General features: G+C 50.9%; 1 pseudogene; it reads left to right on the forward strand.

Annotated features, from left to right (window-relative positions):
• The first annotated feature begins 17,299 nt into the window (after nucleotides 1-17,299).
• LOC115553800 (uncharacterized) overlaps nucleotides 17,300-27,500 on the forward strand; it is a 37,442-nt pseudogene continuing 27,241 nt past the window's right edge.

Genomic DNA, 27,500 nt, shown 5'->3' on the forward strand with positions numbered 1-27,500 from the left:
GCTGCCCGGTTGCCCCCCCCCCCCCCCCCCCTCAACAACTCAAAACTTGGGTGCACCATAAATACCAGCCTGTCCTCCTAGAAAATACGACCGCATAGGTCGTTTGTACCGCCCCAAATTACGACCCACTGGAGCGTATCAAAATGTAGCGCCTCTAGCGGTCATGCAAATAACGACATTCTGAAGTCTCGGGGCCGCTCGTGAACGCTCGTGGTTGCTCGGGACGCGCCTAGCTAACCCTCTCCCGGTATCACGCCAAGGCGTAAAATAGATACGTCGGTCCACATTGCAAGGCGTGTTCAGGGTCACCCTTTGCCTGACCAAAGCGTCACCCTGAACACGCATCCTTCTCCATTCGAAATGAATGGGGGAATAGCACCAACAGGGGGCGATACGTTCTCCTAGCATTTGGTGAAATTGTTACGTAGCCATATTAATCGTTATTATCTGAATGGGAAATGCAATATTTTAGGACAGATACACCATTAAACGTGTTTCTAATGACACTTCTAGCGAGAAATTTACATTTTCCTTGCATAATCTTCAGTCAGTGAATGTGTATGATCTTTATTAATCTTTATTATCTGAATGGGAAATGCAATATTTTAGGATTGATTCACCGTTAAACGTGTTTCTAATAACATTTCTAGCGAGAAATATACTTTTTACTTGCATAATCTTCAGTCAGTGATTGTGTCTGATCTTTAGTTTTATAGTTATTAGGAAGATTTAATCGTCTAATGTTTCAACGACGTCAGGTTGCTAGGGACGCTGCTTTCGCTAAACTAGCAGCTCACGTGTTTCCTGCGTTTGTGTTATTAAACCGTTACTTTATGTAACTTTGAATGATATTGTAATAACCACAGGCGAGGTATTGAGCGAAGTAAGCTTGATAGCAGGTGAAGGGAAAAACGGTCTGTCTAGTTACTGGACCAGATGAAATGAGACGGAGAGGTAATAAAGTCTGTCGGCACGAGGACCTTGGATTTATTAAGTAAAGTGGCAACGGTTATACAGAGTCATAAAGCGTGAGAAATCGAATATGTCTAAGTCCCTAATCAGCGCTGATGGTTCGTCCGGAGCTTCGCCTCCGTGGAAGGTCTGCTTCAGAAGAAGGGGCAGAGTCTCTGTGTGATACAGTCTTATGCTGTATCTTCCTTGTGATGAGGTGTGTGCGTTTGAGATGTGTATGGTTCTGTGTGTTTTTGCTTGGCCTTGGCTCCCAGGCCCTGCTGTGTATGCCTCCTAACGGGGGAGAGCTCCTCGTGTCTCCTGTGTGGTAAATTAAACCGGGGAGTGCCCCCCGAACTGTCTTGTGTGTGATAATTTAATGTGGCTCTCAGGCTCTTGGTATGGGCAGGTAACGGGGGAGAGCTTCAAAGTGTCTCCTGTTGTGATAAATTAATGTGGCTCTCCCGTTCTTGAGGATGACTGGTGCATTGTCTGAGTGTCCACCATCTGCCAGCCTGGGAAATGGGGCCTTCGGCTCCGGCCTGGACCTGACTATATTCTCATGTATGTGTTATGTGTTAAAAGTTGACTATATTGTAAGGTGACTGCCATGTGATGTGCTCATTAAGCTAGGGTAGGAGTTAGCTATATTTATAATGTACATGTGATGTACTCAGCAGGTTATTTTGCCCAACATATCCCCCTCAAGTCGTCGCAAGACGACTTTTACTCATTAGGGGTACGAGGGATAGGACTCCAGCGCGGGACTACCATTATAACTAGAATATATATAATTAGAAAAAACAGAAAGAAGGCAAATGACCATAAAAACAAACAACCATGAGCCTGGGACGAAAACAGCTCGCTGGACCGGGTGTATGGGGAACCACGTGGGAGAAACGCCACCCATGCTTCAGACATGGGCATGCCATACACACCCCACCCAGGGGGTGGCATCCACCCCGGCCCTACATCGCGAGCAGACAATACCAACAATACTAGCAGCAGATAATACACAAAACATACCACAAACATACAATAATACAAAAACAAATACCAAAAACTACAACCAACAACAAAGCTGGCCACATAACAAAACCAACACCAAACATAACAATAACAACAAAATGTAGCAATAAAACAAACTCCAAACAATAACAGTATCAGCCAAGGCAGCAATAAGACGAACAGTAAACAATAACAATATAAAAATGCAACAATCACACAAACACTACACTAACGATCACAGGAAAGAAATGTAACCATGAAACGTGTCCCTAAATAATAGCGAAGATATGAGGTAGATAACGAATGGCAATCCCCCTCAACCCATCCCTAGATGACCACACACTAAGGATGTGAGGAGGAGTTGACTGGTCGTGTTACAATAAGCAATCACACGCATGGGGTATCCAGGGTAGGCTCGGGGCACGGGAACAACTGAAACCATGGAATAGTCCTGAGCGTCATCATGGGCAGGTGGTCGCAAGGCGCCACCTGAGCATTAGACCCTTTTATTCAACTGCGCTCAGGACCTCATCTGATAAACGGGCAATCAAGGCCCCTGGAATCTCGCCCGTGTGTATCCCCGAGCTCCATCTAGTGGGACAGCGATATAAACAACAACATTTACGTTCCCGGCGTCGGTTGCGTAGACGCGGGCATAGATATGGGAGCGGCTAAAAACAGTGAAGCGTACAGAAGCGAATACAGCCAGGGGTGCCCTCAAGCCTTAAGGGAGCGGGCCGCAGCCCCTGGTACCGGAACGCAGATCCCTGGTCCGGGCGTCGTGGGTGCTTCAGGTGGGAGGGGGGTGATGCCGTTGGCGGGGACGGGAATGGGGCAGCCCACCTGGAGAGGTTACTAGCACGTCACAGGCGGGGGGGGAAGAGGGAAGGGGTGGGGAGTCAGCCGACGGTGATGGAAACAGGACGCCGGGGCCGTGCACCTGGAGAGGCCACTCGCACTCACGGGTAGATGTCCGGCTCGGCGGGGACACAGTCGTCGGCGGGGGCTGGGAATGTCTCTTCGGAGGCGTAGGTTGGGAGTGTGTAGGGGAGCTCGTCCTCAAAGTCAGAGGTTGCAGGGCGAGGGAGGCCATACTCACCATCTGGTCGTCCAGGGGAAGCTGGTCCAGGCAATCCAGCAGGGGCATGAGGGGGGCTGCTTCGGAGTAGGGAGGGGGCTGTTGTTTCTCCTTCTCGAGGGCCGTGGTGATGAGGCGTGAGCAGAGGGTGCGAGCGCAGGGGATGCAGCAACACCCGCAGCAGACCACAATCCCGACAAAGCAAGCCAGGGATGACAGGACGGCCATGAGAAGGCCCTTCCACTTGCCGAACATGTCAGTCATCCATTTCTCCATGGGGTTGTCGACCCCAGAGTCCTCTGCCATCTGGACGGAAAGAGCTCGAAGGCCGGCCAGGGCCCTTGTCACTGACCCGTCAGGGGCCGTGTTGTTGGGAATGAAGGTGCAGCACTGAGCCCCAAACATCGAACAGACCCCCCCTTTCTCTGCTAACAACATGTCCAGGGCTAGACGGTTTTGATGCGCCATTAGAGAGGTGGCGGCCAGTTGTGAGGCCAACCCTTCTACCGCGTCGCGAGTCAGGTTGGATAGGCGCTGGACGTTGTAGTGAATGTAATTAATGCGATCTACGTTTTTGTTGGGGGTGATTGGAATTATGGCAGAGAGAAGGGGTATGTTCTCGAAACCCGCGGCAATCTGGTCAGCTAACTTAAACTGGTTTGGAACGCCCCGGGGAATCCCTATGCTATCCATGTACGTGGGGGTGTTCTTGGTTAGGTCAAAGTGGTCGGTGAGAGCGGTGTTGCGGCGGTGTCGAGAGGTAGTATGGTTATGGGGCCCGGGCGAACCCCGGGTAAAGAGCGTGACGGGCATAAGTAGGCGCACTATAATGCAGGTTCCGGACCATTGTGCCGGGAGTGTGAGTCTAAGGGTGAATTTGTCACAGGACCAGAATAGGTCTTGGCGTCCTAGGCCCGGTTCGGTCATGTTGGGCCAAAGCGTAACGTTCGTGATGGAGTGGCACCATGATGGTGGTACCGCCCCAACATTTACCGCTCCGACCCTGGTGATGCAAGAGTGGGTGTACTCCCCGGGGGAGTACAACGGGGGAATTGAGTCGTTAAGGCCGGGTGGAAACAGAGAGCTGAGGAGGCCGCAGCCGGCCGGTTCGGGGGTAACGAACAGAGCTAACATGCAGTGAGAACCGATGGGGTCGCTGGTAAAATTGAACAGTACTGGGGTCGAGATGAGATGGGGGCGAGCTGACGCACAGGCTACGCAGTCGGACAGCCCCTGGAATCGGACCGTAGCAGCAATCCAGCTAAGCCATGCGTTATCGTCTGCGTAGCCGGTCGCGAGCGCAATGGAATCGTGGGTGGGGAGCCGCCCCACGGAATCTAAATCAAAAATCGTGACCGGGCCGTCGCGAGTCATGATGGGTCGGGCCGGGGGTTTGGGAGTTGCCGTGTTAGCCCTGGAGGCTGGTGCGGTGGGTGTGGTGGGGGCCTTTCTGAAATTTATTTTCAACAAAGCCGCCGGGTCCGGGCCGGAAAAGGACACCCCGAACACGAAATAGGCAGAGTCAGTGTTTACTCCGCACGCTCGAGTCGACCCTAATCTGGGGTTGCCCCATCCTTGGTACAGGTTGCTGGTGATGTTCCTGAGGGTAAGGGTAATTCTGCCGTTGCCTCCTGAGAGGAAGCCATTCGCCTGTAGTGCGGCCGTCATGTCAGGCCTGTGGAGAGTCTGAGAGCGATTAGTCACATAGTACCCCTGGTGCTTCCCTGTCATCCATAGTACATTTCCCCATCCTCGACACCAGGCCTGGCTGTTTTCCTGGGACACCATCACCCCGTTGCCCTGGACTCCCGTGAAGGAACCCTTGGGAGCATCGCAGATGTATGCATCGTACTTTTCCCAGGCTGCGGGTCCACCCACGCACGGAATGATGTCGCATAGGAGGAAGGTATAGGCGGCGCTGGAACCATAAGTATAGGTTAGGGATAGCCCACCGTATTTGTTGAGGCAGGGGTCGCTGGGGGACTTGGCGGCTTGCAGGGGTGTCTGTCTCTTGTGGCGGTGTGGACCCTGGGTTGGGGGTCCCGATGAGGGTTGTATCGTCGTAGACGGGGACGTGTTGTTGGAGGACTTTGTGATGTTGGAGGACTCCGTGACGTTGGAGGACTTCCCCGGGACGGCCGTATGGAAGTCCATTCCCCACAGGATGAAGAAACCCATCATGGCCCCGGTTATTCCTACCATGCCGATGATGCAACGTCTACTGGTCCGGGCCTCCTGTGGCGTCAGTGGTGGCCTCATGGTGCAGCCGGGTGAGGTCGCGTTGAACGGTCGCCAAGGTGCGGTCATGTGGGTTGTCGGCCTTGCGGGTGGTAGACAGATGGTGCCAGCGGGCACCGCTCTTTCCTGAAAGGGAGACAGAGAAGGGAGTGGCCAGAAGTACCTTATAGGGGCCTTCCCACCGTGGTTGAAGGCACTGTCTCTTGTGGACCCTGACCCAAACCCAATCCCCGGGATTAACGAGGACTGGGTCGGGATCTGCGGGGGTCGGGAGGGAGGTGACCTGTGTGTACAAGGCTCGGGAGGCGAGAGTCAGGGCCTGTACATATTCTAAGAGGGCTTCGTCATAATGGTCTAGTACCGGGCCCCTGGGGGGAGAATGTGGCCCGGGCATGGGTCTACCTGTCACTAACTCGAAGGGGCTAAGCCCGCACCGGGAGCTAGGATGGGAGCGCACGCTGAACAATGCCAATGGGAGAGCCTCTATCCAGCTTCATCTTTTTCTTAGAGGCGTAGCCCGCTAGCTCTTCCTGCAGCAGTTGTTGCTGCTGGGGACCTGTGTCCCCAGGGTGAACTGCCTTCGCGATCACGCTTTTGAGAGTCCGGTTCGCCCTTTCCACCAGTCCCTGGCTCTGGGGATGGTAGATGGAGCCAAACCGGTGTGCTATTCCTAACGTGGCCTCTACCTTCTGCAATTTGACGTTAGAGAAATGGGACCCGTTGTCTGAGCAGAGTAGCTTGGGGTAGCCCCAACGGGGAATGATGTCATTCAGCAAAATTTTGACCACGGACGCGCTGTCTTCACGTTTGGTGGGGAAGGCCTCTACCCATTTGGTAAATCTATCGACGATCACCAGGAGGTAGCGTTTCCCCTGGGCGCGGTTGTCCGACCCCATGTCGGTATAGTCAATGTAGAGTTCTTGGAAGGGTAGTTGGGGAACCGGGAAAATTCCCCGAGGGGGTTTGTGGGCTGGGCGTGGGTTGTGTATTTGGCAGGCGTGACAGTCTTTGATCACTTCCTGGATGCTGGCTTTCATTTCGGGGTGCCACCAGTCTCGCCGGATTGTCTCCATTGTCGCGGTGGTGCCCTGGTGGGTGCGGGAGTGGTGTGACCGAGCCATGAGAGAGAGAGCTCGGGAGCTGAGTGCCGGTTTGCCGTCTGAGTAGCGGTAGATTTCGGATTCGTCCTGAGTGCATCCTCGTGCGATCCAGCAGCTTTTCTCATAAGGACCGGCGTGTTCTTGCATTTCGCCAAGGTATATCAGGAAGTCGCTCATGCTCCTTGGGTATGGCTCCCCGTCCAGGGGGTCCATCAGGGAAAGGACCAGCGGCGGTGCGTAGCCCCCCGCCTTCTTGGCGGCGGCATCGGCGGCGTTGTTACCGCGGGTGATCAGGGAGTCTCCTCTTGTGTGGCCCTGGCACTTGATGATGGCCACAGACTCTGGTAGCTGGATGGCGAGGAGTAGGCGGACAACGAGGTCCCTGTGCTTCAGGGGCGCCCCTGTAGAGGTCAGCATACCCCGCCTTTCTGCTTGGGTAGCGTTCAGGTGGCAGAGCTCGTACACGTAGTTGCTGTCGGTGTAAAGGTCGAGGCGTAGGCCCTTCGCGGCTTCGAGGGCTACGACCATGGCTGTGAGTTCAGCCCTTTGGGCCGAGGGATACTCCGGGAGTATCCCCGAGTGTCTGGTGTGGCAGACCCCTGTTGGCCCCTGTTCCACCACCGCCCAAGAGGCGATGTTGGTCCCCAGGGCATCCTTGTAGCAGCAGCCATCGGTGTACCACACTGTTTTGGGTGTTTCTAGGGGTGTCCATTGGAGGTCTGGTCGTGCTCGGAGTTCCGACAGGATGCGAGGCGCGCAGTTGTGGGGGGTGCCGTCTGTGTCTGCGGGATACTCTCCGGTCATATTCACTCCTTTCGTTGAGTAGCTCACCAAGGGATCTGTCAGGGCCTCGGTCAACCGGATCTGGGTGATGGCGGCCGACAGGGTGAAGAGTGAGCTCTCCACCGCAGCCTTAACTCCGTGGGTGGTGTGCACTACCGTGGGGTTGTTCATGGTGAGGAACTGTGTCTTCCGTAGGGCGATGGCGATGGCCATGAGATGTCTGGCGCAGTGAGGGAGTCCTAGGCCCGGAGTGGGTAGGGCCGAGCTGTGATAGAGGAGAATCCTTCGGGTGCCGGGCTTTGCCTGCCAGAGGGTGGCCGCTACATTTCTGTTCCTCTGTGTGACGTCCAGATGGAAGGGGGCCGTATAGTCGGGGGCTTGGAGGGCGGCGGCTGAGTGGAGGGCCTGCTTCAGCTGATGGAAGGCGGTGTCTTTTCCTGAGTCCCACTCCAGCGGGGCCCGTAGGTTTCGGGCCCCGGCTGTGGTGACCATCTGGCGGAGTTCGGACGTTCGCTCTGTGAATTCCGGGAGGTACTGGCGGCTGTAATTGCACAGGCCCAGGAAGGCCAACATCTGCTGAACCGTGGCGGGTTTTGGGTAATTCAGGATGGTTTCTCGGGTGTCCTGGGTCATGTCTCTGGTATCTCCTCCGATCAACCTCCCCAGGAATTTCACCCTGGGCCGGACAGCCTGTAGTTTGGGTCGCTTGACCTTGTACCCTGCTTTCCCTAGGGTCTCGAGCAGGGTCTTGGTAGCATCCACACAGGTTTGTCTGGTAGGCGCAGCGAGCAGGATGTCGTCTACATATTGAACCATAACCACTCCGTCGGGAAGTACAGTGTCCTTGAGGTCCTTCCGCACACAGTCGTTGAAAATGGTGGGGGTCGATCGGTACCCCTGCGGCATTCGGGTGTAGGTGAGTTTTTCTCCCCTCCAGGTAAAAGAGAAGATGTCTTGTGAGTCTTTGTTCAGGGGGATGCAGAAGAAGGCGTTGGCCAGGTCTATTGCAGAGAACCAGAGGTGGTCGGGGTTAACCACGTGGAGCGCCACCTGCGGGTTTGGCACCCTCTCGGGGGGTCCTTCCGTGGCGTCGTTTATTAGGCGGAGATCATGGGCCATCCTCCACGTGAGTCCGTCCGCCTTCTTCACTGGGAGAATCGGGGTGTTCCAAAGGGACTGAGAGGGTCGGAGCACTCCTGCCTCTTTGAGTCCCTGTACGGTGGCTGTGATCCCTGCTTCTGCCTCGGGTCTGACCTTGTATTGGGGCTGGTGAATCGGGGTTTGATCGGGTTTGAGAGGTATTTGGATGTTGTGCTGGGGGGTAAACCCCATGTCGTAGGCGCCGGTGGCCCAGAGATTCTGAGGGAGGCCGTCTAGCATGATCTTTACGTTGGGGTCTTCGGCTTCCAGGGGGCTGGGGGTGTCGACCTCCTCGGGGGCGAGCGGTCGGTCGCACTCCACTCGTTCTGCCACCCCCCAGGAGGCCATTTGGGGGAAGGAGACTCGGATCAAGCCTTTGTCAGGGGCTAGGTGAATGTGTGGGTTGTCGGTGGGGGCCCACTCTCGTACTTGAGTCGCTCGGCAGACCATGGGCCCCAGCTTCATAGCCGTGTGGTGCTTGGCTACTGCCAGGGTCACGTGTGGTCGGGACTCGGGTTTGAGGCGGTACCAATATTCTTGATCCGGGGTGAGAAGGGTGAGGGCCGCCACCCCCTCAGGTCCGATGAACATTGTTTCGTAGAGGCACTTCTGGCCAGTTCCCTCCATGGTGCGTCTCCATTGTTCGTCGTAGCTTTCGTCTGGGTCTCGAAGGACATTGAGGGTCGTGTGGAGGGGGTCGTGCGGTGGGTAGAAGTCCCCCTGTTGATGGATCCAGGGGGCCCACTCTCGGTATGTTTCTTCTAGGGGCTTGAGTCCGTCCGGGGTAGTCATGTTCCGGATCCAATATACGTCTGACGGGGGGCTTCGGGGCGGGGGTTCATGCACCAGCGTCATCTGGAGGGGTTGGTCGGCTTCTGTCGTCATTGTAGTCCCTTCGGGGGAACAGCTGATGAGGCAGTTGATCTTGCTCAAGATGTCTCTACCCATGAGGTTGGTGGGACACTTGGGGGCATATAGGAGGGAGTGGTAGAAGGTTTGCCCCAGGATGGTGAGCGGCAAGGGGGTGGTGAAGGGGTTGGTCTTTTCTATTCCCGAGAACCCCATGGTAGTCAGGGTTCGAGTGGAGAGGGGCGGGATTTCATGGTTCAGGTCCCCGATGGTGGATACTGTGGCTCCGGTGTCGACCATGAAACGAATCGGTGTCTGGTTTACGAGTCCGTCCACCATTGGGGCTCCCGTTCCCAGGTTCACCACCTGGGTCCCTCTCGAGGCTCTCGGGTCCCGTCAATATTGGCCGTCGTATCCCGGGTCCTCCCAGAGAGGGTACATCGGGGTCCCGGGGTTTGAGGCATGTGTCGGTCCATTTCCAGGGTTACCGTGGGTCGGGCCGGGTTGCTGTTGACGATCCTGTTGGTCGTGTTGCATCCCTGGCTGTCCCGTCTGGGGGCACTCCTTCGCCCAGTGTCCCATGAGCCCACAAATGAAGCAGGGGTAGGACCGGGGGTTTGTGTTTGGGGTCCGGCCCCTTCCTCTCCATTTGAATCCGCCTCTTTGTTTGGACTGTTGGTTCTGGTACATCCCGGGTCCCGTCTGTGTTGCTGGGTTCGAGGGTGGGTGTGTGGGATATGGGTACGATGGGTATGGGTACGGGTACGGGTACGGCGGGGGTTGGGGCCCCCACGCTTGAGTGGGAGGGGCTTGCACCTGGGTCGGAGGGGGTCCGCTGGGCTGTACCAAGGGGTTGGGGGTAGGCGGCGGGGCCGGAGGCGTGGCCACTTCGAGGGGCATGATCTCGGAGGCGTGGTCTTTGTTGGACTCCTTCTTGTCCCGGTTGTGTTCCTGGGTTGCTTTCTTCACGTCCATGCGCAAGAGTCGTTTCTTCAGGTCGCGGTCTTCTTTGACGTCCTCGTCCTCCCGGTCTTGCTCCAGGTTCACGTGGTGTGTAATGACCTCCTCCCAGTCCATGGCGTTCATTCTTCCGAGTCCAATCACTGTTTTGAGGCCTTCGCGGGTCTTGGTGCAGAGACCCGTCTCAACCGCGATCCGGAACATGGCCTCGGTGGCGGCGGAGGCTCCTGGTCGGGTTCCGAATCCGTCTTTCCATCGTTCAGTGGCTCTTGTAAGGTATTCGCCCGCTGATTCACTGGGTTTTCTTTTCAGGCCGGTCATGCATGCTGCTGAGTTCTGAGGGGGGTAGAGGCCCCTCAGGGCCTCCCACCATATGGGGCGGAAGGGGTCGAAAGGGGAGTCGTCCGGCTCTCTGGTGGTTCTGGCTGCGGTTTCCACGTCGTTGACTGCTCGGGGTCCTTCTCCTCTCATGAGGACCGCTCGGATGTCCCCCATGGTGAGCCGGTCAGCTGTAGTCAGTCGCTCGAGGTTTCTGATCCACTTGCCCGCCCCCTGTTTGATTGGGGGAAGGTCTTCCACTACTCCCTTGAGGTCGCGGTGGGTCCAGGGAACGTACATTGCTCGTCCTGCAGGGGTGTCCATTAGCGGGTACATCAATTCTGGGCCCTCATCCAGGTAGCGGTTCGTCCGGCGGCTGAGGGCTTGGTTCCGTTGTGTCGGGGGGCCAGCTTGCGGAGTGCTGGTGATGGCCAGGGTCATGATCGGGGTTGCGGTACTTCGGGCTTGTGATCTGCCCGGGCCAATTGTCCTGTGGATTGCGCCTCTTCCCCACCTCTGGTCTCTGCCTTCGCTCCTTTCCCGCAGCTGTCGAGACAGGAGATGGACTTCTGTCTCGATGCCGTGGGTCATTCTTTCCAGCGCTTCTTCTTTCCATTTTGTTCCCAGTGGGTCCCACTCCACGGTGTCTGCGTCTTCTTCCTCTCTTTCGTCTCTTTCCTCGTGTCTTCCGTGTCTCCCCTGGGGAATCCCGGAGTGTCTTCTCATTTCTTTTGTTGCTACTGTCACTTCCGTTTCTTCCTCTTTAGACGATAGGTTGATCAGGAAGGAGGCCAAGTCCAATGCGTTGGCGCCAGGGACGCCGATCCGCGTACGCATCCTTTCTGCTTCCGGCTGGGCTTGCTCTGGTGGTGGTGGCCTGGTTTCGGGGGCCTGGGCTTGGCTGTAGCTGGAGGAGGGGGGTGTCCAGTTCTCGGTGCTGGGTGGTTCTTGCCCCAATGGCCCGGCTCTTCCTGGTATCATCGGGCATGGGGAGGAAGCTGTTGTAAGCTTCGAGCTTTCCTTGCTTTGTGGGTGGTTTGTCCCTGTGAAGTGGATCCCTTCTTTGGCTCGTTCCGGTTCCGGGGGGGCGGGGTTTTGCCAGGTCACCGTGACCGGGGACTGAGGTGTGGCGTGGGTTATTTCGATAACTGGGCACATGAGATGGGGGAACCCAGGGACCTGGAAGTCGGTCGGGGCATAGGGGAGGGAGTGGTTGTACGGAGGTGGGCGGGCCTGCACATCGGCCTTCGGTAGGGAGGGATAAGGCGGAGCTGTCAGGCTCGGTTGGGTAGGGGTTGGATAGACTGGGGCTATCAGGTTCGGTCGGGCAGGGGTTACTTGGTCCGCTAGGAAGGGATTCCTGGAGGAGGGGGCTGGTTTTAGGGTGTGGGGTGGGAGGCAAGAGGCCAATGCATTTAATACTAGGATTCTCTTTTGTTTTATCCGGTCTTGGGCTCCGAGTGCATCCGTTCGTCCCGCCTTGGTTCCAGCGTTGTCGCGGCGGACCTTTGCTTGCTCATACTGGCTGCCAATGTGCGCGTATATGGCGGCCCAGCCGGTCTGGTCGAGGGGTCCCATTCGGATCACGCCCTCTTTCTGCCAGGTTTTAATGTAGACATCACATCGGTCCTCCCATTTCTTCCGGTCTTGGCCTTTCAATATTTTCCCCGGTTCAGCATTGAGGCACAACCAGCCCAGCGCTCTGGTCCGTTGCTCGTCCGACATGGTGGGTGTGTTCGCCGTTCCTTAGCAGCCTGGTGTGGGGGTGGTCAGGGTCGTGGACGCCTTTGCACTGAAGGCCGGGTGCGAGGAGGTTTGTCTTTTTATCTTTATTAGTAACCGGGATAATTCTTCTAGCAGGGGGTGATCGAGAGTCGGGGTTGGATTGGTATTGATGCTGTCCAGTAGGGGGCGGTGTGGTTGGGGAAGGGTAAGGTTGGAGTTGTCCAGCAGGGGGTGGTGTAGTTGGGGAAGGGTAAGGTTGGAATTGTCCAGCAGGGGGCGCTGTAGTTGGGGAAGGGTAAGGTTGGAGTGGTCCAGTAGGGTGCGCTGTAGTTGGGGAAGGGTAAGGTTGGAGTGGTCCAGCAGGGGGCAGTCTAGTTGGGGAAGGGTAAGGTTGGAGTTGTCCAGCAGGGGGCAGTCTAGTTGGGGTAGGGTAAGGTTGGAGTTGTCCAGCAGGGGGCGCTGTGGTTGGGGAAGGGTAAGGTCGGAGTGGTCCAACAGGGGGCGCTGTGGTTGGGGAAGGGTAAGGCTGGAGTGGTCCAGCAGGGGGCAGTCTCGTTGGGGAAGGGTAAGGTTGGAGTTGTCCAGCAGGGGGCAGTCTAGTTGGGGAAGGGTAAGGTTGGAGTTGTCCAGCAGGGGGCGCTGTGGTTGGGGAAGGGTAAGGTTGGAGTGGTCCAGCAGGGGGCGCTGTGGTTGGGGAAGGGTAAGGTTGGAGTGGTCCAGCAGGGGGCGCTGTGGTTGGGGAAGGGTAAGGTTGGAGTGGTCCAGCAGGGGGCGCTGTGGTTGGGGAAGGGTAAGGTTGGAGTGGTCCAGCAGGGGGCGCTGTGGTTGGGGAAGGGTAAGGTTGGAGTGGTCCAGCAGGGGGCAGTCTAGTTGGGGAAGGGTAAGGTTGGAGTGGTCCAGCAGGGGGCAGTCTAATTGGGGAAGGGTAAGGTTGGAGTGGTCCAGCAGGGGGCAGTCTAGTTGGGGAAGGGTAAGGTTGGAGTGGTCCAGTAGGGGGCAGTCTAGTTGGGGAAGGGTAAGGTTGGAGTGGTCCAGTAGGGGGCAGTCTAGTTGGGGAAGGGTAAGGTTGGAGTGGTCCAGCAGGGGGCAGTCTAGTTGGGGAAGGGTAAGGTTGGAGTGGTCCAGTAGGGGGCAGTCTAGTTGGGGAAGGGTAAGGTTGGAGTGGTCCAGTAGGGGGCAGTCTAGTTGGGGAAGGGTAAGGTTGGAGTGGTCCAGCAGGGGGCAGTCTAGTTGGGGAAGGGTAAGGTTGGAGTGGTCCAGTAGGGGGCAGTCTAGTTGGGGAAGGGTAAGGTTGGAGTGGTCCAGTAGGGGGCAGTCTTGTTGGGGAAGGGTAAGGTTGGAGTGGTCCAGTGGGGGGCGCTGTAGTTGGGGAAGGGTAGAGTTGGAGTGGCTCAACTTTTGGCGAAGGGGGAGGTGTGGCTTGGGACTGAGTGAGAGAACTCAAAAAATGGCGGCCGTGATGCTATAACTCTGTGTGGCCTGTCTAACACACGAGAGCGGATGAGAGACTAGGGGGTAACTTTTGTCACTCTTGGAGGAGGAGAACGAGAAAAAAGGAGGAAAAAACAGGGGGGAGGGAAGCAAAAAACAACAACAGGGCCTAAAGACGTTATTCAATACATCCAGATATTCCTCATAGCCAATAATCATTATCTATCTTTATTGATTAATCTGCTTCAACAGACTAAACCGTCAACCAACGCGGCAAAGAGATGTTGTTTAGTATCGTAGTTTATCAATGCGACAGGTCCGGCAGTAATCCAAAGAAACACAGAGAAAAAAGAGATATCATTTATCCTTGTCAACTTGTCTAGGTCTAGTTTTAACGGTTCAAACAGTAAATTGAAGCGACACAGTAAAAAAGGTTATTTATCATTGTCAATTTATCTATTTCCGCAGGTTACGCCATAGAGCAACGTAATACGTCAGAGAGACATTATTCATTATTATCAATCTATCTATTCTTACTTTTACCCGTTTTAACGGGCAAAGATAGAGCGGACCACGCATACACACTCACTGATTCACTCACAGATTCCCTCTTTCTCGCAGACGCACAAAGAAACATATCGACAGACTTCTCATTCTGTGTCCCGCACCCACAATCATCAGACACGGCAAAATTGCGTTGAGCATAGCAAAGCAAGCAAGCGTTGCACACATAGCCGGGTTATCACTGATTGATTTATTTCCATATTTTAGCCGGCCCAAAAATATGCTCGCTCTCTTTCTTTCTCTCATACACACACTGTCTCTCGTTCACTCGCGCATACACACACTGTCTCTCTTTCACTCGCGCATACACACGCTGTCTCTCTTTCACTCGCGCATACACACGCTGTCTCTCTTTCACTCGCGCATACACATACTGTTTCTCTTTCACTCGCGCATACACACGCTGTCTCTCTTTCACTCGCGCATACACACACTGTTTCCTCTGCAAAGGGACTTTAACCCTGATAAAGGACTCTAACCTTCTTAACACATAGAATTATTTAATATCCAATACTCGGCCATCGGTAGTCTTGTATCACTATGACCGATTCTTATAGGCCCTAGGGTCTCGAGGGTATTTTTCCACCATGCAACGAGCCTAGTTTTTTTTTTTTTTTTTTTTTCTCTCTTTCCCTCTGGGTTCCGTTCACGGCCCAGGCATCCCTCTGGGTCCACTCTATGGTCCAGGCATTTATTATTCCCTCTGGGTCCACCCTCGGTCCAGGCATCCCTCTGGGTCCACTCTATGGCCCAGGTATTTATTATTCCCTCTGGGTCCACCCTCGGTCCAGGCATCCCTCTGGGTCCACTCTATGGCCCAGGTATTTATTATTATTTCCTCTGGGTCCACCCTCGGTCCAGGCATCCCTCTGGGTCCACTCTATGGCCCAGGCATTTATTATTCCCTCTGGGTCCACCCTCGGTCCAGGCATCCCTCTGGGTCCATTCTATGGCCCAGGCATTTATTATTCCCTCTGGGTCCACCCTCGGTCCAGGCATCCCTCTGAGTCCACTCTATGGCCCAGGCATTTATTACTTCGGCCATCGGTAGTCTTGTATCACTATGACCGATTCTTATAGGCCCTATGGTCTCGAGGGTATTCTTTCACCATGCAACGAGCCGATATTCGATGTGTCACGCGTTCAGGGTCAATCGGGTTTTATGGGGAAATGCTGGGGTGCAGTCCTATTCGTCCCCACGAGATATCCCGTAGCGAACCGTTCTCACAGTCTCATCTCCTAATGTGGTTCCTATATAACTATGCAGAGTTTGGATTTTATCAACAGGTTCTGCCTACCTTTTGTTGGGCCCGAGGTGAGACTGCAGGAATCGGTCCGGTGCTCCGGGGTCCCGAGGCCGTGCCGCTCTCCGTCTCTCGTTTCCCAGTTGCGGTCCAATTCAGAAAAAATCACGTCGTGGGTCACCAAATTGAAGGGAAAAACGGTCTGTCTAGTTACTGGACCAGATGAAATGAGACGGAGAGGTAATAAAGTCTGTCGGCACGAGGACCTTGGATTTATTAAGTAAAGTGGCAACGGTTATACAGAGTCATAAAGCGTGAGAAATCGAATATGTCTAAGTCCCTAATCAGCGCTGATGGTTCGTCCGGAGCTTCGCCTCCGTGGAAGGTCTGCTTCAGAAGAAGGGGCAGAGTCTCTGTGTGATACAGTCTTATGCTGTATCTTCCTTGTGATGAGGTGTGTGCGTTTGAGATGTGTATGGTTCTGTGTGTTTTTGCTTGGCCTTGGCTCCCAGGCCCTGCTGTGTATGCCTCCTAACGGGGGAGAGCTCCTCGTGTCTCCTGTGTGGTAAATTAAACCGGGGAGTGCCCCCCGAACTGTCTTGTGTGTGATAATTTAATGTGGCTCTCAGGCTCTTGGTATGGGCAGGTAACGGGGGAGAGCTTCAAAGTGTCTCCTGTTGTGATAAATTAATGTGGCTCTCCCGTTCTTGAGGATGACTGGTGCATTGTCTGAGTGTCCACCATCTGCCAGCCTGGGAAATGGGGCCTTCGGCTCCGGCCTTGACCTGACTATATTCTCATGTATGTGTTATGTGTTAAAAGTTGACTATATTGTAAGGTGACTGCCATGTGATGTGCTCATTAAGCTAGGGTAGGAGTTAGCTATATTTATAATGTACATGTGATGTACTCAGCAGGTTATTTTGCCCAACACAGGTTTATTGGATTCCACAATCGGACAGGCAGGCACAGCTCCACCGGAAAACTACAACAACCAAAACTCCCGCCCGGAAGGAAACCCCCGGAACCCCCTCTCAGAAGGCCCGCCCCTTCCTCCCAAACCCTGTGACGTGAAACACGTTTATCTGAGAGCCAACCCAGTTGCCAAAAGCATACGTTGACAGTGTACGTTTTCGTGAACACTGGATTACGTTGCAGTTCAACATAAAATAGCGTGTTAGCACACACACACACACACACACAATGCATTTCGCTGCTAAAACAACAACTTGGGCTGCTTCTAGGACATTTTGGGTGGATTTTGAACGGTATGTGGGCAGGACTTTTTTTGCAGGAAGGACCTGGCAACCCTGCGCTGTTGCCCGAGGTGCAGAAATGCTCCGGAACAGATCTGGATCCATCATGGCCAAAATAATTGTCATGAATAGCATGAATAGATTCATGCATTATCATTCAACTTGAACATGTGTTTTTACAGTATAGAGTGGTGGAGGGATGACGTATGTTGGCCAACCCGGAAGTGAGCGTCGACCTGGGTTTCCCTTGACAAAAAGCCAACGGGTTTTTCCATTGGATTTTGGATTATTGCAGAAAAATTAGCATCTTTGAAACACCTCCGCAGAAACTGAAAATAAATAAATAAATAAAAATAACTGTGCTCCAAAGAACGAAATGTAAACCAATGCATTCTGAATGGGAGTGTTTCTCAGATTTTTAAATAATAATAATAATAATTCATTTTATTTCAGGGCGCCTTTCAAAGCACCCAAGGTCACCTTACAGGGCAGTTTAAAAACAGAAAACATAATCAACAATCATAAAAAACACAAGAACAAAATACATTGAACAATTTACATAAGTGGGGTGAGATGGGTTAGATGGAATATGTCAGTTTAAAAAGATGTGTTTTGAGACGAGACTTAAAAGTGGAAAGAGTGTCGGAATTACGGATGTCAGGTGGGAGGGTGTTCCAGAGGTGGGGGGCAGATCTGCTGAAGGCTCTGGACCCCATGGTAACCAGGCGTGCGGGAGGCACAGTGAATTGAATGGAAGAGGAGGACCGGAGAGTGCGGGTGGGTGTGTTGGTGTGTAGGAGTTCACAGATGTATGGAGGGGCGAGGTTGTGGAGGGCTTTGAAGGTGAGGAGCAGAATCTTGAAGTGGATGCGGGTTTTGACCGGGAGCCAGTGAAGCTGCTGAAGGACAGGGGTGATGTGATTAATGGAGGGGGTTCTGGTGATGATGCGGGCGGCAGAGTTCTGGACCAGTTGGAGTTTGCGGATGGACTTGAGGGGGAGACCGAAAAGGAGGGAGTTACAATAATCGATGCGGGAAGTGACGAGGGTGTGAACAAGGATGGCTTTGCTATGGGGTGTGAGGGATGGGCGGAGGCGGTTGATATTGCGTAGATGGTAGTAGGCAGACCTGGTGATGTTATTGATGTTTGCTTGAAATGATAGTGTGCTGTCGAGGATGACACCCAGACTCTTAACCTGAGGGGAGGGGGAGACTGAGGTGTTGTCGATAGTGATGGAAAAGCTGCCAGGTTTTGTGAGGGTTGATTTGGTGCCGATGAGGAGGACTTCTGTTTTATTGCTGTTGAGTTTGAGAAAGTTGCAGGTGAACCAGGATTTTATTTCTTGTAGGCAATCGGAGAGGGAGGTGGGAGGAAGGGTGGAAGTGGGCTTGGTGGATATGTAGAGCTGGGTGTCATCCGCATAGCAGTGAAAATGAATGTTACATTTACGGAAAATATGGCTAAGTGGAAGTAGATAAATGATGAACAGGAGGGGGCCTACAACAGAACCCTGGGGAACACCGGTAGTGACTGGAAGTGACTGGGATTTGAAAGTTTTGAGTTGGATGAACTGAGTACGGCCGGAAAGATATGATTTAAACCAGTGCAGGGGTGTGTCAGTGATACCAATGGAGGCCAGTCTGTCAAGGAGGATGTTGTGTGAAATGGTGTCAAAGGCCGCACTCAGATCAAGGAGGATGAGAATAGTGAGGTGTCCGGAGTCTGCTGCCATGAGAAGTTCATTGGTGATTTTAACCAGGGCTGTCTCTGTGCTGTGGAGGGGGTGGAAACCAGATTGAAATCGTTCGTAAAGATTATTGAAGGATAAGTGAGCTTGAACCTGAGATGCTATTGTTTTTTCCAGAATTTTTGATATGAAAGGGAGATTTGGGGATGATGGGACGAGGCCGGAGCTGAGGGAGGAGTGTATGATGGACGTTATTAGGGGGGAAAGAGATGGTAGGCAGCCTTTAACTAAAACAGTAGGGATAGGGTCCAGCTGGCAGGTGGATGGTTTGGATTTCCGGATGAGGACAGAGATTTCCTCAGCAGAGGGTTAGTGTGAAGCTTGAGAGTAGACGGGAGACAGGGGCGGAGAAAGTGGAAAAAGACGGAATGTGGGTGATGTTAGGGGTCAGTTGCTGGTGAATCTTTTCTATTTTGGTGGTGAAGAATGACATTAAGGAGTTGCAATAATCAGTTGAGTATAGATGGGGAGCAATGGAGTCCGGTGGTCGTAAAAGTTTGTTGACAGTGGAGAACAGGGCCCGTGTATTTCCGTCACCTGAACTGATCAAATTGGTGTAGTGGGTAGATTTGGCTGTAGAAAGAGTGTCCTTGTAGTGAAGAATGTGGTTGTGATATATTTCTTTTTATACAACGGGGGACCTAAATCCAGCGATCTGATTGGTTCCCAACTGTTGTATAATGAGCGTATACATAACTGCTATGACGCCCGATCATTTTGTGAAAGTTTGCATATCACTCCGCGCCTGGAAGTAGAAACAGTTACAAAGTAAAACATATGTTGGATGATGGAGAGCGTGTAAATGTTGTTACTCCGGGAGTGAGCAAGGCGATGGAGAGACTAACGAAAGCTTAGGCACACGGCGAGTGAACTGCTCCATAGGATAAATTGCCGGCGAACCGCTCTATCGACGCTATCGACGCATTCTGAACCATTAGGTTCAGAATGTGACACTTCTGAGGGGCTTTGTCCAAATGACAGTCCATTTGGGAAAACTTTTTTTCTCTAAGGGCTAGAACTCCAAATCTCGGATATGTCGTTTTCGGGGCCACGGGAAATGTGTGTAAACATTATAGCCTCCCTAGCTATCTCGAAAAGGCCGGAAAAGGGGCGTGACCTCCAACAGTACAGTAAATGTACATAAGACAGAGGTTAGTTTCTAGTCCCCATTTTTTGTGGGATGGAGGTGTACATTTGTGGCTTAAGGCGAGACACGGCAGGCAAAAACATCGTTTTTTTCAGCAGTGGTCAATTTTGAGATTTTGAGATAGTTCACTCCCTGAACATGTAATCTTTCATACTAGCATAAAGAAAATATCCTAATTATACATTAATGTGTATATTTATTCACATTTTGTCTGTTCGCGACGTTAGAATTCTCCGAGGTTTCCCGGAAAGTTAGCATTCTAACGTAACGTGCAGTATATCGGCTGTTTTCTGATGCTTGTCATGTTTGGTATTGCTAAAAAGCTCTGTATCTTCCACACAACACAGTTTCATCCAAATGAGGACATTTCCTTTCCATCAGTAACAAATTATGTTAGTAAGAATGGGGCTTTAAACCTGAGGACGCAATTTCATTGGTTTGCGATGGTTTCTGATAACGTGATTCGTTCAGACGCATCACGTGGTATGGTTTGACACTTCCTTGATTAGCTTTCCGCGGGATATTTTTTGAATGAATGAAAAGCAACGCAAGCAACAATGTCATCGAGTAAAAGACGTCAACAGTTGTCGATCGCTAGAGAAAGTAAAATAGGTGATATAAGTAATGAATTGCCCTGTGCCGTGTCTGCGTCTGAACGGAAGCTTTCAATGGGAAACCTGGGGGGTGATATTCAGAAAGATGAAGCGCAAACCGGTGCCACACAGTAGTGGCTGCTTGTGCATGTCGGCTGCTTAAATTACCTAATACAAGATTTGCTCTGTCCAAATTGTGCTGGGTCAGGGCTTGAAATCCACATAGATCCCCAGAATTATGGATTCTGTAGTAATCTATCGCTAGAGTGCTGTCTTTGTAAAGGGGATCCGTACCGTACGAGCGTGTACACGTCGACGCGACTTCAGGAGGAGACCAGAAGTGATGTCGCGTTTGACGTGAATGTGCGAATGGTCCTGTTGGCACATGAGCTAGGGATGGGCTATGCAGCGCTGAAAAAGATCAGCAAGGTGTTGGGGATCCCTGCCCTTCATCTTAGAACTTATCAGAGGCATGATAAAAGAGTGACAGTGTGGTAGAAATTAACCTTACATTCTATGTTAAACTATGATTATTATTAGGCCTACATATCATATATACTTTAATGGTGGAGAAGAGCTGATCACCTCTAACCTAGATGTTGTGTGCTGTGTGACACCAGTGAGTGGGTCCAGGATATTCTCACCTGATGGGCCATGTGATACATCAGTCAGAGAGTCCAGTCTACTCCCATATTGATGTACTCTCTGAAGACAATGCTTACATTCACACATGTGCATCATCTCTGTTTGTATAAGGATAATATATGTTCTAAGGTCACATTGGGATTCAGAAGACATAGGAGTATGCTGACATCCACACAGTATGACCCTGATGGGAAATTCTATATTTGATGAAAGTCCAACTTTGTATTGTGTAAGAATTGGGGATATAAGGAGCTGTCCGGGATTCATTCGGTAGTGTGTATTCGCGAATACCATTCAGCTTTGTTGTCTCTCATTTGCGGGTGGCAATAAACTCTCCATCTATACTTGACCTGGACTCCCCGATTCCTCTTGCTTTTTAGCTAGTTGAAGTGAATTAGATAAGTTATTATTAATTCTACAACAATTGGCGTCACGACCAGGACTGAGGAACAGAGACAGCCCGGCTGCTGGACTGACGGACGGGGCACGAGCGGATCACACAACCCTAGAGCTCGTCAAATTATTGGTAAGTTGTCTTACCACAAATTAATGCGGTTGTTTGATCTGTTCCTGTCCCGTCTGGAAGCTCTGCTGCAGGTAAAGCGTCTCTTCAGTCCAACGAATCAAATTAATCATTGAAGAGAGATTGGGGAGCTCCAGCGAGAGATAGAGTGTGCGCGCGCACAGCCATAGACGCTCTGTTGTTATGGTTAACTAACAAGCGGTTTATGGTTCTAAATTGATGCAAAATTGTTATTTTTGTTTTTTGATAAGGCCTACTATAAAGTCCTGTGGCTGTGTTCTACGGGAACGAATTAGTGTCAAAGTTCCAATAGAACAAGCGCAGGTCCGCAGGTCGAATGACCTTGTTGGATTTCTGAGGCCCCAGCTGAAATTGGTTTGGGTCTTCTATAAAGTCCTGCGACTGTTATCTAGGGGAACGAATTAGTGTCAAAGTTCCAGTATAGGTATGGCAGTGCAGGTCCACGGGTCGAATGAGGACTTGTTGGACTTTTGAAATCCCATCTGGAGTTGGGTGCTGAGTTAGAATTCATTATCATTACTGTGTTGGATTAACTCGGTTTTATTTAGAGAAGAGCTTCCTTGGAGTGCCGACCAGTGAATTTTCAATTCAAGTCTTGGAGCAGTAGAGCTGCAGATCCTGCGCCGGTTGATAGTGAATTTCTAATTATGATCTTGGCATTTTGAGGGAACAGGCTTCTCGCACTTTTGAATAGATAAGTCTTTTGGTTGGGGTACCGTTTGAGTTGGTATTCTGAGAAATTTCTTGTTTGTTCGTGATCTGGTCGGATATTTGTGTGTTCAACCATTATTTTGAAAGAATAGGCTTGTTGTTTGGGGTACCGTTTGAGTGAATTCAATGCACTAATCTTGAGCCAATAGAGCTGTAGAACTTGGACCTTAGGGGGTGCCAATCTTTTATTCTGATCTTGGTGTTTTTAGACGATAGGTTCTTGTTCAGAATTCTGGTTGAATGATTATATATCCGACGGTTCATGTTTTAAAAGGCCAGCTTCAGCGTTTGGCCAATCTTTTATTTTGCATTTATTGACGAGTTTAGTGAGTTCCAGTCAATATCTTCCCATCTGGAGTTATTATTTTATTTTGCATTTAAAGACGAATGAGTGACTGGTTCCAGTCTATATCTTGTGCAAACAAATTCGGCCGTTTTTTCGATACACTATTAAACGTTGTTTCCTTCTGTATTTAAATTGTGTAGGATTAAGTTGCCTCGGAGGCTTTTACAATCCGTTTTGTTTTTAGTTTATCCTGTCATTAAGACAGTCAGAGAAATAAATAACTTGTCTGGAACAAGTGGGCGAAACTTTATCTAGGGGTGTGTTCTCTTAGCCTGTGGCCAGAAAGGGTGGGGGCCTAGGAGCAGAGTACATCTAAGAACAGCTGGGACGCACATCCCAATCGATAGAGAGAGAGAGAGAGAGAGAGAGAGAGAGAGAGAGAGAGAGAGAGAGAGAGAGAGAGAGAGAGAGATAGCAATGCACGGGGGAAGTGCACATTTGTAGCTTTAAAAATAATAAAACAATTAGACTAACTAGTAGAATAAACTCGGGTAAATTGTATTGATAAATAGTGTATTTAAAATAAATAAATAATAAATTAAAAATGGCACCAACAGCGGTAGAGATTTTGAGCGAAAGTAATCCATTGCTCAGAAAAGAGATAACAAGCACCTCTGAGAAATGGGAGAAAAGAACAGCTAAATTAGGCACAATATGGCCCATGGGAGGGACCTTCGATCCAATAGTGTGTAGAGACATGGAGGTAGTGATAAGGAATCTCAAAGCTAACAGGAGTGGAAAAAACGCCTTAGAGAAGAAGGCCAGGGAAGAGTTAATACTAGCTCTGTTCGAAGAAGAAGGAGATAGGTGGCGTTCATTACATCGAGTAGCCAGGCAGATAATAACCAGTGACGAGAAGGCTCAACCATTGCCTCTGAAGGCTGAGCCACCACCGTACAAGCCTTCAAAAATGTATCCATTGTTAAAAGGCATGGTAGCGATTAAAGGGGAGGTTACACTAGATGAGGAGGATAAGCAATGTAACACACAGGGAAGGAAGGGCGCACCCATACACATGGACTGTTATGAGGGGATTAGAAAGGCAAGAGGAGAGTGTGAAAATGCTGAAACTAGATCTAGTGAAAGTGAGGACGAAGATGAGGAAAGTGATGATGGGCATGTGGAAGAAGAGGTTTTTGGTGAAGCCCATGAGTAAGAAAGCTAGGAGGAAATTAAATAGTCGGAACAGGAAACAGGAAGAGAGTTCCCGTGTGGATCAAGGGCTAGAGGAGCCTAGCTGTAGTACAGAATTGCAAAGCCCCCTGGCACTCGAAACACAGGGGAAACCAAGGAGATCACATAGAGAGAGAAAGGCACCCGACACTCTCCCAGGAAATTTTCCCATTCTAATCAAAGGACAACAGGCCTGCTATCAACCATGGGGGTCACAGGACTTGGAGGGGGTCTTATCTAGACTCCCTAACATATATAACGGGGGATCACAATGGATTAGAACATTTGAGGAACTTACAGTGGGAAGACTAATGGCAGTGGGGGACCTGAAAGCTCTGTTGGCAAGAGTATTGGGGTTAGCCAAGATGGAGTCTGTACTGAAAAATGGCGGGTTGGATATAATGGACGGAATGTATGATGGGACTACACTTGATCGCTACAGAGTGGCGATGTGGACCGCACTCAGAAGGGAGTTCCCGACCCACATTGATCATAAAAAAATGAGAGGCCTCCCTATCAACGACACGGAGAATCCTGCAGCATATCTGCAGGCCCAAGTGGACAGATGGCGCTTGGAAACGGATGTGGATCCTGAAACCCATCCTGTGTTTTCGGTCTTGTTCAGAAACTCTGTGATGGAGACACTACCCAGCTCAATCAGGGCTAAGCTGGATGATGTGGTGGGACTGATCACAGATAAATCTCATAGAGATTTCAGTAGTCATCTGGTTCATACAGTGGACAAATATCGTCAAAATGAACAAAGAATCCAGGAACAAAGCAAAGAGGTGCTGAGGAAGCTATCTCAGATTCAGTTGGAAGAACTCACAAAGAAGAAAAAACAGGCGGTTGTTTCAGAACCGGTTGAAACAATATTGCAAGCGGTCCAGCAAGGGTCACCACTAACCCAACCTCCTCAACAGGCATTCTCTCCCCCAGTACAACAGCCTCAGAGCCAATGGTCACCCACTCCACCCGTCATTCAGATACACACACATAATACTGGCAACCCAACGAATGGGAACAGGCAGAATCAGAGTAAAGGGTCCCAAGGTCAATTTAAAAATAATCAGCAACAAGGATTCAAAGGACAACGCAGAGGTCCTTTAATATGTTGGGTGTAACCAGGAAGGACATACTAAGAGAAATTGTTTAATTAACCCTTTCCCACCCCAGCAAGGACAGGGTAACAACTGTCAGGGAAGGCAAGAACAAGGGGGTAGCTCCCAGCCAGGTCCTTTTATGGGACAGGGATACTAGGGGTGCCCAGAGAATCCACAAGGGGAGGGTCAGCTTGCAGCAATCACAAAACAAGCCGATGAGGAATCAATACTACAGGTTCTTGTTAATGATAGAGGCGAGCCAATGGGGGCCGACACTGGAGCCACTTACACTTGTGTAGGTTCAAAATATGCCTCTCACCTCCTTATGGTAGGAAAATTCACCAAAACTGTAGGATTCTCGGGACACACATAGTCAATATCTATTTCAACTCCAAGGGTGACAATCTGAGAAATTCTTATTTTCAGAGTGAGTGAGTGAGTGAGTGAGAGAATGGATTTGCATTGTGCTGAATAGATTACATTTGTGATTGGATGTACACTGTACTACTTGGTCCTTCGATATAACCTGTGGCCCCTTAATGGCTCCTGTTTTAGGAAAATCATAGAACCACCACTGGGATCGGTGACTCTGTGGTTCTGTGTGTCGCGACAACCTTTGAGACTCTCCATAGCGTTGTGGTACCATGTGATTTGAATCAATAGATCTTGGTACACAGAGCAATTGGTGAAACACTGTGTTGGTTCCAACCTGGTCTCACAGGAATCCGTGTAATGACTACGGACGCTTAACTCGAAATCCGTAGCCACATCACGGAAACACGCCGATTTCCGTGATGTGGCCACGGAATTCGCTCCAATGCAAGTTAATGACACTGATGTTCCGTGGCTCACACACGGATCCCCGTTTCAACGAGCGAGTCGACCACCGGGATTAATTCAAAACCCGTGGTGGTCTCACTGAAACACTTACATTGTCCTTGATGTGTCCACGGAAGTTGCTCCAATGCAAGTAAATGACACTGATATTCCGTGGCACACACACACAGATTCCCGTTTCAATCTGTGTGTGTGCCAAAGTTGACCACGGCGGGGGCTTGACTCAAAATCCGTGCTGGTCTGACGGAATCACTTAAATTGTTTGTGATGTGGCTACGGAATTGGCTCCAATGCAAGTAAATGTCACTGTTATTCCGTGGCTCACACACGGATCCCCGTTTCAACGAGCGAGTCGACCACGGGCGCTTAACTCACAGTCCGTGGTGTTCTCACGGAATCACTTAAATTGTCTGTGATGTGGCTACGGAATTGGCTCCAATGTAAGTAAATGACACTGTTATTCCGTGGCTCACACACGGATCCCCGTTTCAACGAGAGAGTCGACCACGGCTGCTTAACTCACAGTCCGTGTTGGTCTCACGGAATCTCTTAAATCGTCCGTGATGTGGCCACGGAATTTGCTCCAATGCAAGTAAATGACACTGTTATTCCGTGGCTCACACACGGATCCCCGTTTCAACGAGCGAGTCGACCACGGCAGCTTAACTCACAGTCCGTGTTGGTCTCACGGAATCACTTAAATCGTCCGTGATGTGGCCACGGAATTTGCCCCAATGCAAGTAAATGACCAACCCGGTATCACGCAATTGCGTGCTCCTGCGCACAACGTTAATCTATTGAAGCGTGTTCCCGAGCACGATAGTCCGACTTTTTGCGTGTTACACAAAACGAAATGTAAACCAATGCATTCTGAATGGGAGTGTTCTAAGACAATTAACGTGCTCCACAAAACGGTACGAGAGAGAGAGAAAGAGAGAGCGGGAGGGACAGAGAGAGAGAGAGAGAGAGAGAGAGAGAGAGAGAGATAGAGAGAGAGGCTTCAGAAAGGGTGTGCGCAGATAGTACAGTGCACCCTAGTTATGTTTATGCCAAAACCTATATATATAATTAGGCTGTGGAAATTGCAATAAGTTAAGAACACAACTTCGCACGTTGAGCACACAGCCGGGTGACTCGTTTATTTTGTAAAAAAGAAAACCGGAAAACAAAGCGTGCTGAAGGTAAACAAATCCAGCATGGTCTGTGACGTCATGAGACGCACGTACTCCTTAGGGACCGCGATCCCTGAACCACCAAGAACGTAAATGACATGCAGTAAACAACAACACAATTGAAAGAACAACGCATAACGAAATACTGTAGGTGAATTATGTTACGGTCACTACAAGGCTATAATTATATTATTTAGCGTGTAATGAGACAATCTATAGCCAAATTGTCGAAGATGCCCGAGAATCTTTTGCCCCACGGAATTTGCCCCAATGCAAGTAAATGACCAACCCGGTATCACGCAATTGCGTGCTCCTGCGCACAACGTTAATCTATTGAAGCGTGTTCCCGAGCACGATAGTCCGACTTTTTGCGTGTTACACAAAACGAAATGTAAACCAATGCATTCTGAATGGGAGTGTTCTAAGACAATTAACGTGCTCCACAAAACGGTACGAGAGAGAGAGAAAGAGAGAGCGGGAGGGACAGAGAGAGAGAGAGAGAGATAGAGAGAGAGGCTTCAGAAAGGGTGTGCGCAGATAGTACAGTGCACCCTAGTTATGTTTATGCCAAAACCTATATATATAATTAGGCTGTGGAAATTGCAATAAGTTAAGAACACAACTTCGCACGGTGAGCACACAGCCGTGTGACTCGTTTATTTTGTAAAAAAGAAAACCGGAAAACAAAGCGTGCTGAAGGTAAACAAATCCAGCATGGTCTGTGACGTCATGAGACGCACGTACTCCTTAGGGCCCGCGATCCCTAGACCACCAAGAACGTAAATGACATGCAGTAAACAACAACACAATTGAAAGAACAACGCATAACGAAATAC

Source organism: Gadus morhua, chromosome 11 (assembly GCF_902167405.1).
Source record: "Gadus morhua chromosome 11, gadMor3.0, whole genome shotgun sequence".
NCBI lineage: Eukaryota > Metazoa > Chordata > Actinopteri > Gadiformes > Gadidae > Gadus > Gadus morhua.